This window comes from Buceros rhinoceros, unplaced genomic scaffold (genome assembly GCF_000710305.1).
Source record: "Buceros rhinoceros silvestris isolate BGI_N320 unplaced genomic scaffold, ASM71030v1 scaffold7919, whole genome shotgun sequence".
Lineage (NCBI taxonomy): Eukaryota > Metazoa > Chordata > Aves > Bucerotiformes > Bucerotidae > Buceros > Buceros rhinoceros.
The window spans coordinates 35,718-44,594 of record NW_010433196.1 but is presented as its reverse complement, the minus strand read 5'-3'; the positions used below and the strand labels follow the sequence as shown (position 1 = coordinate 44,594).

The window sequence follows — 8,877 nt, the reverse complement described above, 5'->3', positions numbered from 1 at the left end:
GGGAAACAAACCCAAGCATTTATCTGATATAAGCCAAGTACGTCATCTGCCTTTGGAGGGCAAACACATTCAGTCTCCCTTAAACCACACTCGTACTTAATTACTGCTTCTACATACCAAAAGAAATTTGGGAATCGTGAGGAGGGTACCTAGCTCTTGAGGTGCTGGAAATGTGAGGTGAGAGGCACACACAGGACACTTCTTTACTTTGAGGGTGACAGAGCACTCGAACAGGCTGCCCAGAGAGGCTGTGGAGACTCTCTCCTCTGAAGGTATTCAAAAGCCACCTGGACACAATCCTGGGCAACCTGCTCTAAGGGGATCCAGGGCTGGGGTTGGACTAGATGATCTCCTGAGGTCTATTCAACCCCTGCTATTCTGTGATTCTACGACAGGGACACAAAGGAAGCTTTCACACACTTAACCTTGGCCCTCGGTGGAACAGAACCACCAGTTCATCTGCTGGAACAGCAATAAGTAGGGCACAAGTAATGCAGATTTTGAACGTGTTGAGGACAAGTACTGACACAAATGCTGAACAAACTGACTAGGAGTGTTGCTTTACTGAATTTCTGCTCACAAGTTAAGAACCAGCCTAATCAGGAACATGGAAGTCAGCAGCTGCCTTGGCTGCAGCAACCATGAGATTTCTAATGGAAATGAGGAAGGCAAGTAACAGAACAAAGAAAAAACGCTGGTTTAGGAGAAGACAGACTTCAGGGATCTGCTTGGTTGGATCTCAGGAGAGATAGTCATCAATGACAAGGGTGCCCAAGAGAAGCTACTGATCTTCAAGGACACCCTCCAGAGAGAATGAGAAGGGTCCATTTGCTCTGCTATTTGGCTAAATGGGGAATCTCTAATGAAGCTCAAAACCGAAATGAAACCTCACAGAAGGTGGAACTTGAGCCAAGTTACCCAGGAGAACCACAGAAAGCACTTTCCAGGCATGCAGGGATAGAATTAGGAAACCCACAGCTGAATAGCAAGACGCTGAAATAGCAGGAGATGTAAAGAATGAAAAGAAGGGATTCTATGAGCATACTGGATTATCCTTCCACCAGCAAGGACAACCCAGGCCTGCTGCTGAAAGAGAGGAAAGATGTAGAGACAAAGGACAGGAAAGAGACTAAGACACTCAATACCTTGCAGTCTTTACCAGCAAGGTCAGCTCTTAAGGTTTCTCAGGCCCGAGTGCCTAGCAGTAGCGTTTGGAGAACAGAACTATTACTTGCAGGAAAGAAGGATCAACTTAAGGACCACTTCAGCAAACCGGAAATATGCTAGGTTATAGATCTACATGGGATTGTGTCCTAGGGTGGACAAGAGTTCTTTCCCTGTCACATCTGAAGAACAGTGGTAATTGGGGGATCCCATGAAAAAAGTAAATGTATACCATCACGTTCAAAAAGATGAAGAAGAAACACCTGGGGACCAGCAGGATGACCACCCCCACCTCAGTCCGAAAAAAAATTACAGAACGAGCCCTTGAGGAAGATGCTTCCAAGCCCAAGAACAGCAGCAAGGTGACTGGGAACAAGCAACACGGATTTGCAAATAGCAAATCACGCCTGATAAACCTGTCCTCTGCACTGAGATGACTAGTTCAGTGCACAAGGAGAGTAACAGAGATGTTATTTACCTTGAAGTCTGCAATGTTTTCAATGTAGTCTCATAGCATTTTTGTTGCCAAATTGGAGGGATGTGTAGACTGCAAGACGAGTGGGAAATTGTTTGGATTACCAGGCTCAAAGAGCAGCTGTCAATACTTCAAAGTCTAACTGGCACTTCTCATAGTTTAACTAGCACGCTGTTACAGATGCCATTCCTCAGGGGTGTGTCTCTATCAACACAACTTAACTTCACTCTGGCAAATGGAACAGAATGCGCTCTTGGAAAGCTTGCTGAGACACCAGGTAGGCGGCATGGGGACATGGTAGGGTTGCCATTCAGAGGGAGCTCCAAAGAACAGGCTGACAGGAACCTCAAACAAATGTCTTGCACCTGAGGACACACTCGTGCACTGGCAAAGGCTGAAGACAGATTAGAGGGCAACTCTGTAAAAAAAAGAGTTGCAATCCTTGGCTGACAGCACATCAAAAAAGAGTTTTGTGAGCCAGCTAATCACATTCTGAGCTGTAGATTCCATCTCGTAGATTATACAAAGTAACGACAATTCTAGAGGCTAAATGCTACCCTAAATCATGCACATGCAATTTATTACACCAAGTTACTACTCACAGAATTGCAAGAAAGTAATTTTCAAAAGATCCCATAAACAAATAAGATTACAGAGGGAAATGGGCAACCGAAACAAGCGTAAAGCATTCATTCTCCCAAAACTGTTGTAGCTCTGGACAAAATACAGTAGAAAAACATTCTGAATTAATTCTTATTTTTTTAATGTTTTAAGTATGTAGCGTTGAAACATGGTTGAGTGAGATAATCAGTTTTGTCAAATACTAAGATACAGAAAGCTATCATGTCCCCCCTCTGTAAAACTAAACAGAAATTAATTTCTTATAAATGTATTTTCATATTAAAATCTTTTGTACGATCAGCTGGAAGCTTTACAGCAATTTTCTACTCTATATTTTAATATTTAACATTGTTACAGATACAAAACAATCTTTCAGCAGACTTCCTGTGTTCTTTATATAGAACATAATACAACTGCTCCTTTACAATGGACGTAGAGCTGTGCAAATGTCGACATCGCCTTTGCTTTCCTTGTAATCAGCACCTTACTGGTAAGAAATCTTTTTTTCTTAGCAAAAAGTTTGCTTACGATGATTATTGCAGGCAGTAAGCTCTAACCTATTCTCTTTCATGAGACAAACAGCACAAAATGCACATCTTATCAGCTATTTCACAATTACTATCACCTGAAAAACCACGGAACCCTTTTTATGACCCATGAGCCAAATGAAGGATGCTTAAGAATTTTCTTTTTTTTCTTTGATATGCTTATTATAACTGGTGTAAGAGCTCAAAACCCTTACCCATGGGAAACTCAAGCTGTCAGTTTTCTGGCTTCAGTTCAATCTGTCAGCCAGCGACAGGCGAATGGACAGTAAAATCACTATCACTTGTGTGAGCACAGAGGAGATCCCTCGATTTCCTTGGAACAACAGGAACATTTTGTCAGACAGTGTACACCCTTATTGTATTGGGCATGTTCAGAACTGTAAGACCAAAAGCAAACACCTGCCTCAAGGAATTACCTACAAGTGAAGGCATCCTATTTTGGAGAAAAAGGATAATCCCTGAACTCCTAGTCTATTCTTCAGTCAGCACTTAGGATCTTACGGGCATCTGAGTTTTTCTCGGTGGAGTTCTAGAGTCATACTGAGTTATGCTTCCGAGCACACCTGAAGCTGCTCCCATTTTGCCAGAGATGGATGGCTTACCATCTTATTCCTTGTGCAAACCCAACTGGAATGCCCGGGCTAAGCACCCTTATCCCTGGTTGAGTTAGTTCAGGTGCAGTGCTCGTTAACATTCCTGAGCTCATTAAAAAGGGCTGTGACCACAGATCTAACTCAGAAAAACATACCCGTTTGTAAAAGTATTCTGGAGGAATAGAATTCATTCATTTAACTTCAGTGCGGCTCAGGAAAATTATGAATCTATCTCTCACAACTTCTCTACCCACCAAGCAGAAAGAGGAGGAAGAGGGCTGGAACACCTGTAGAGCAGGAGTGAAGAACAGGCATGGAGGACTCATCAGGTCAGACAGAATTTATCAGCACATATAAAAATGGAGCACTACAGCTCAGTGACGAAGGCACTTACATGGATTCCAGTCCCTCAGACAAAACACCAGGGAGCAGAATGAATATATCCATTTCCCAAACTACTGCTTCAATACTTCATTTCACCTCAGCTGTTGCAAACTTCATTTCTAGGTGTTCACAGTTGCAGCTTACTCTATTGTTGCCAGCTGCCTAAAAGTAAAGCTCAGAGTGCTAAGCACTGTTCCTTCATCTGTCCCCACCAACTACCATCTCATCTGGAAGGGAAGTTACTACCTTTTCATCCGTTCAGATGATGGATGTCCCGTCAAGAGCCGGGTCAGCTCAGCTCTCTCCAAAACAAGGACAACAGTATATTCCCACTTCATATTAGTGTCCTCAGAGTTAAGTAAAGATACGCGCGCACACACACGCGCGCATACATAAACAGAAAGTAAAAAAAGGCAGAAATTCTTCACCAGAAAAACAAGTATTTAACTTTCTGAAAAGATTAAGAATTAAAAAACCAAAAAATTAAAAGCCTGAGAGCTTCTTGATTATACTACAAAGACGTTTAGGTAAATAGGTTGATTAAATTAAAGCAAATAATGGGGACATCACTAAATCTGGTGATACTAGGACAGACTTTGTCAAATCTTATAAACAACTTCATTAATCTCAATTTGAAGCTATTTTCTGCCAAACAGCTGCTGTCTGCTTTACATCTGCCATCCTTGCCTAACAAAACCTTGTTCCAGAAACTCCAATAAAGCCTGAAAATTCTGTACTGCAGTATTTTTTTTCCATGAAAGGTCATGCAAAGGTGGAAGTTATGGACCAAAAAGTTGTCAAAGGAAGTCAGACTTCTCTCTTCTGTATCATGCCAAGGGAAAATCTCATTTTGCAAACCAAACCCAGATGTCCAACACTAGTCTGGCTCCAGTAACAATATTTTCAGAGAATACACATACAACTCTACTGATTTCCAGCATCAGCCAGGGAAGTGCCTTAGCTGTTACTTTTTCACAAGACAAGGTGTTTTCTCTCTGTTGAGAGGGGGAGAAGAGGTGATTCAACCCAACAGGAGAAAAAGGTCATGTGCCTCCACCCCACAACTGTCATGTGCTAAAGATCAAACCCAGCTAGAGACAGAGACAACCAGAGCAGGGGGGACTGTGTTGTCACATCATCAGTATGCTGCTCAGACAGGCGTGAGACCTAGTTATCGCTACAGCATTAAAAGCTCTATTAATTTGAAAACATAGCAACAACAACAAAAAAGGAAAAAGATTCGCAGTAGACGAGCAAAGACAAAGGACGACAGGGTGGAGAAAAAATACGACATGAACAAGAAGCAAGAAGTACAGCACGCTTTTAAATAGGATATAAATGCAAATGGAGTATTCTGGATATAATAATGAAGAGGTAACCGACACAAGTTCCTAGGGCTTTGTCATTTATTTCTGCACGTAAATCAAAGCAAACAAAATAGATATTTGTGAATGTTGTATGCGATGAATAAGAGGAAAAGAAGAAGGTTTAAGTTGCAGAAGAAATGCAAGTTAGGTATTAGAAAGATTCTAACATCAAGGACTGTAGAACAACAGTTCTAATTTCCAGTTCTAACAGTTTCTAATTTCAAAGAGTCCAGAGTCCCGACACAAGGCATATGACAGTGACCATAATGCATTTAGATTTAATATTCCTGAGAAAAAGGCAAAAAATTATAATACTATTTAGTTTTAGAAGACAAAGAACAAAAAAAAGCAGCAGTCCATCAAAGAGAAATCAAAAGGAGCAGATAAAAAGATAAAACAGCTATAGACAGCATGAAGACCGATGTGGTCATATTAGAGACTAAAAGTAAATGCATCCGACACATGGTGAATACAATGGATCAAATACACCAGACGTGATTATTTAGAAGATTAAAGATGTTATTAGAGGTTGAATAAACTTCAGGAAGAATCATCTTTAAATTGAAATATCAGCAAAAGAAGTTTCCAAGCGAGCTGCTATGAAAGATGATTTTCACTAGACCTCCCAAAAAGAATTCCAATACTCAATATCCACATCCTCAGCTTCTATTACACCATTTAAAGAGGTCTCGGTACAAAAACAGTGGATGGTAGGAATTACAACATAAACCTTTAAAATGCGCCAAAGGGCGATTCTGGGAATTACAGGACAATGCTTCTGACATTAGTAATGGACAAACTCACACAAGTGGAACAACAAACAGAATCCTTCTACACCTGAACTAACGCGACATTCAGGGCAAGAGCCTTTGCAGGGAAAAGCCATGACACGCCCAAGTGTCAGACTCTCTGAAGGATTTCAAGAGGCGTGGGTACCAACCTACCTGAAAGAGCGTACTCAGAACTCATGTTATCTGTAGATACTTTGTTTACACTTTTACAGAGCTGCACTCCTGTGGTTATGTTACGTGGCACACAGTAACACTTCTGTGGCATTCAGCAGAGCACAAGCATGGAGCAACCACTTCCTTCCCTACTAACGAGCTGTGAAATTGCAGAGGAGATCTTACAGTTGTTCCCTGGAACAGTTACCACCTTCCACACAAGAGACAGTACAACCTTGTTGTGCTTTATGTAGAGACTCACTTGAGTCTGGCTTTTTGCTTCTGTTTTAACCTGATTTTAATAACTGGAGGATGTATTATTTCTTCAAGCAGTGGCATGGCCATATATAGCTTACTTTAAACCTCTCAAGTTTCTGAATTAATGTCTTATTGAACACATAGTATTTAATATTAAACATATTGAGCTATATTATAAACAGAAATGTTGCTGATAGTAATTATTAATAATTATCATCAGATAAATATTATCTCTATAAGTATAATACATGTTTTAAACATCGATATTAAAGTACCTTAAATATTACCAAATGTTAAAGTTGGAAAAGACATTGCAAGATTCAGGGATAGTGACTGAATGACTGCCACACAAACAATACAATTTACAGTCTGAAATGAACAAAGCTATTCTGTGTTTACAGAATGAGAGGAGAATTGTTCGTTGTCGTTAATTAAGGAACATCGATTTTCACTTCAGGCCAATTAAATATGCAAATTACACAGTTGTTCTCACCAAAAGTACAAACCGCTATACAGTGATTTACACCCAACAGAACAACACGAAGTAGAAAAGTCTGCTTTTGAAAGATAAATGCTTTAAATTAAATACATAAACAAAATGCAGTTCTGAAAAAGATTTTTGAAGTCTCCACAGATGATGCCTGTTCCATAATCCAGCAGGAGGAAATGGAAAAGCGCTGCCACGAGGTGCGTGGCTGAATTTGAGGAACAAACACTGCAAACACGGGGAACAAACACGGGGCCAAGCATCTGAGATAGGATCTACCCAACTGGAACTGGTTCTCAGTGTTAATAGCTAAAGAGAATAAAATATGTTTTAAGAGTCAGTATATGTGGGACAGGGAGCAACTACAGATAGGAAAAACAAATATAGGTTTTATTAATTAGAGAGACAACAAAAAGCTGCACGCTGCGTAAGATGAGAGCTAACATGTGCCAAGAGCTACACTGCAGCTGTAATGAAGGAACAACCAAGCTCAGCATCACTCGTTGGCTGTAGAAGTCTGTAGCTTGCCAAATGCCATGGGCAAATGAGATGTTGGACTAAACATATCACTGTTTCCTTTCTCCTATAGTCTACGGCCAATGGAAATGCTCTGAATATTGTCTTACTTCTCTATCGGAAAAATCTGTCCTTATAATAACATCATCATCACGGCTTGGCTTCGCGGACGAAGATTTGGGAAGGGCTTTCCCCACGCTTACTGCAGCGCGCTGATGGCTGAAAAGGCCAATGCGGGATAGGCAAGACCAGTTGCAAAGAGCACAGCAGAAGGTCTCCTTGGGTGGTACAGTCGAGGCACGGTTCCTTCTGTGCTGTCTTTTCTCCTCAAGACTGATTCTACGTGTGCTCTCAAAGGAGACAGCAGCATTGTGTATGGTGCATCAAGTGTCTAAAAGACACCGAAGCATTCTCAGAGTGCTGGGCATACTTATTTCTCCCATTCACTGTCTCCTGTTCTCTTTCATGGCTCTTTTTTCTCCCATTTCAGTTACCCTTCTGCTAGATTCTCAGGTTGCATTCACACATGATCACCACAGTCATCGGAAAGATGAATCAATCCCATTTAGAAGGAGCAGTACTGCCTCCTTCAGTGCTGGCATGTCTCATCCATGACAATTCAGTGTAGATGCTACCTGCAGTCCCCATGTAACAAAGGTTTCGAAGCATCTAAGCTACCCTTCAGGCTCTGCCATTCATTGTGAATAATGGAACTGTCAACATGAGGTAATGCTTATAAAATCAGTAGCTAGACTGTTCTCCATACCAAGACCAAGGTTTGAATCCCACAGTAAGCTGAATAAAAACAGCCACGGGTCTCTAACAGCAGTCCACTATATAAAACTTGAATCTTTGATTTGGGTTTCTTACAGCAGGAAAAAAAAAAAAAAGATTAAGAGAAATAGCAGCATGAGGTACGGAAGGAAGAGCAAACTTCTACCTAGGTTAAAAATCGAGTATTTCAAGGAAGACTCGGCAGACATAGCAATAAGCATCACTACTGAAACTTCAAAAGGTATTAAGCTAACAGAGAAATGAACAATTAATATAGATTAACAAGAAGCTTTACAAGATCAGAAAGCTGGTTTGCCATACTCAGGACCTGTGAGGAGAAGCATTAGAAAATCGAATGCAAGCTGTATTATAGAAACGGCCTAGTCTATGTAAGAGTATCTTCATCAGGTAGTGCTAGGTTTATGCATAGAGCGTGAGACTGAAAAAAAGCAAACCACAAAACCTCCAAACCTTATCTCTTATTTAGAAGTGAAAACATTAATTATTAGAAAATTATTAGGTACTTAGAGGTAACTACTACCTGTTTAGTCTCTAGCCTTTCTTTCTCCCAGTCAGTGAGTGACACAGATTAATAACACATTATGTAAGAAGCTTAATTTTGTCTTACTGCTATAAAATTATATTAAATTCAGCAATCCTTTGTTCTTATATTACAAAAAAGAATATTTAAGCTAAACTGCTTATTACTCAGAATAAGAAACCTGACCTTCTTATTCATCTCCTCT

The 8,877-nt window shown here is 40.5% G+C and overlaps 1 protein-coding gene across 1 annotated transcript in view; it reads right to left on the bottom strand.

Annotated features, from left to right (window-relative positions):
* The window catches only part of CWF19L2 (CWF19-like 2, cell cycle control (S. pombe)), a 64,648-nt gene that overhangs the window by 29,930 nt on the left and 25,841 nt on the right, over window positions 1-8,877 (bottom strand). The gene's annotated exons all lie outside the window — the stretch shown is intronic.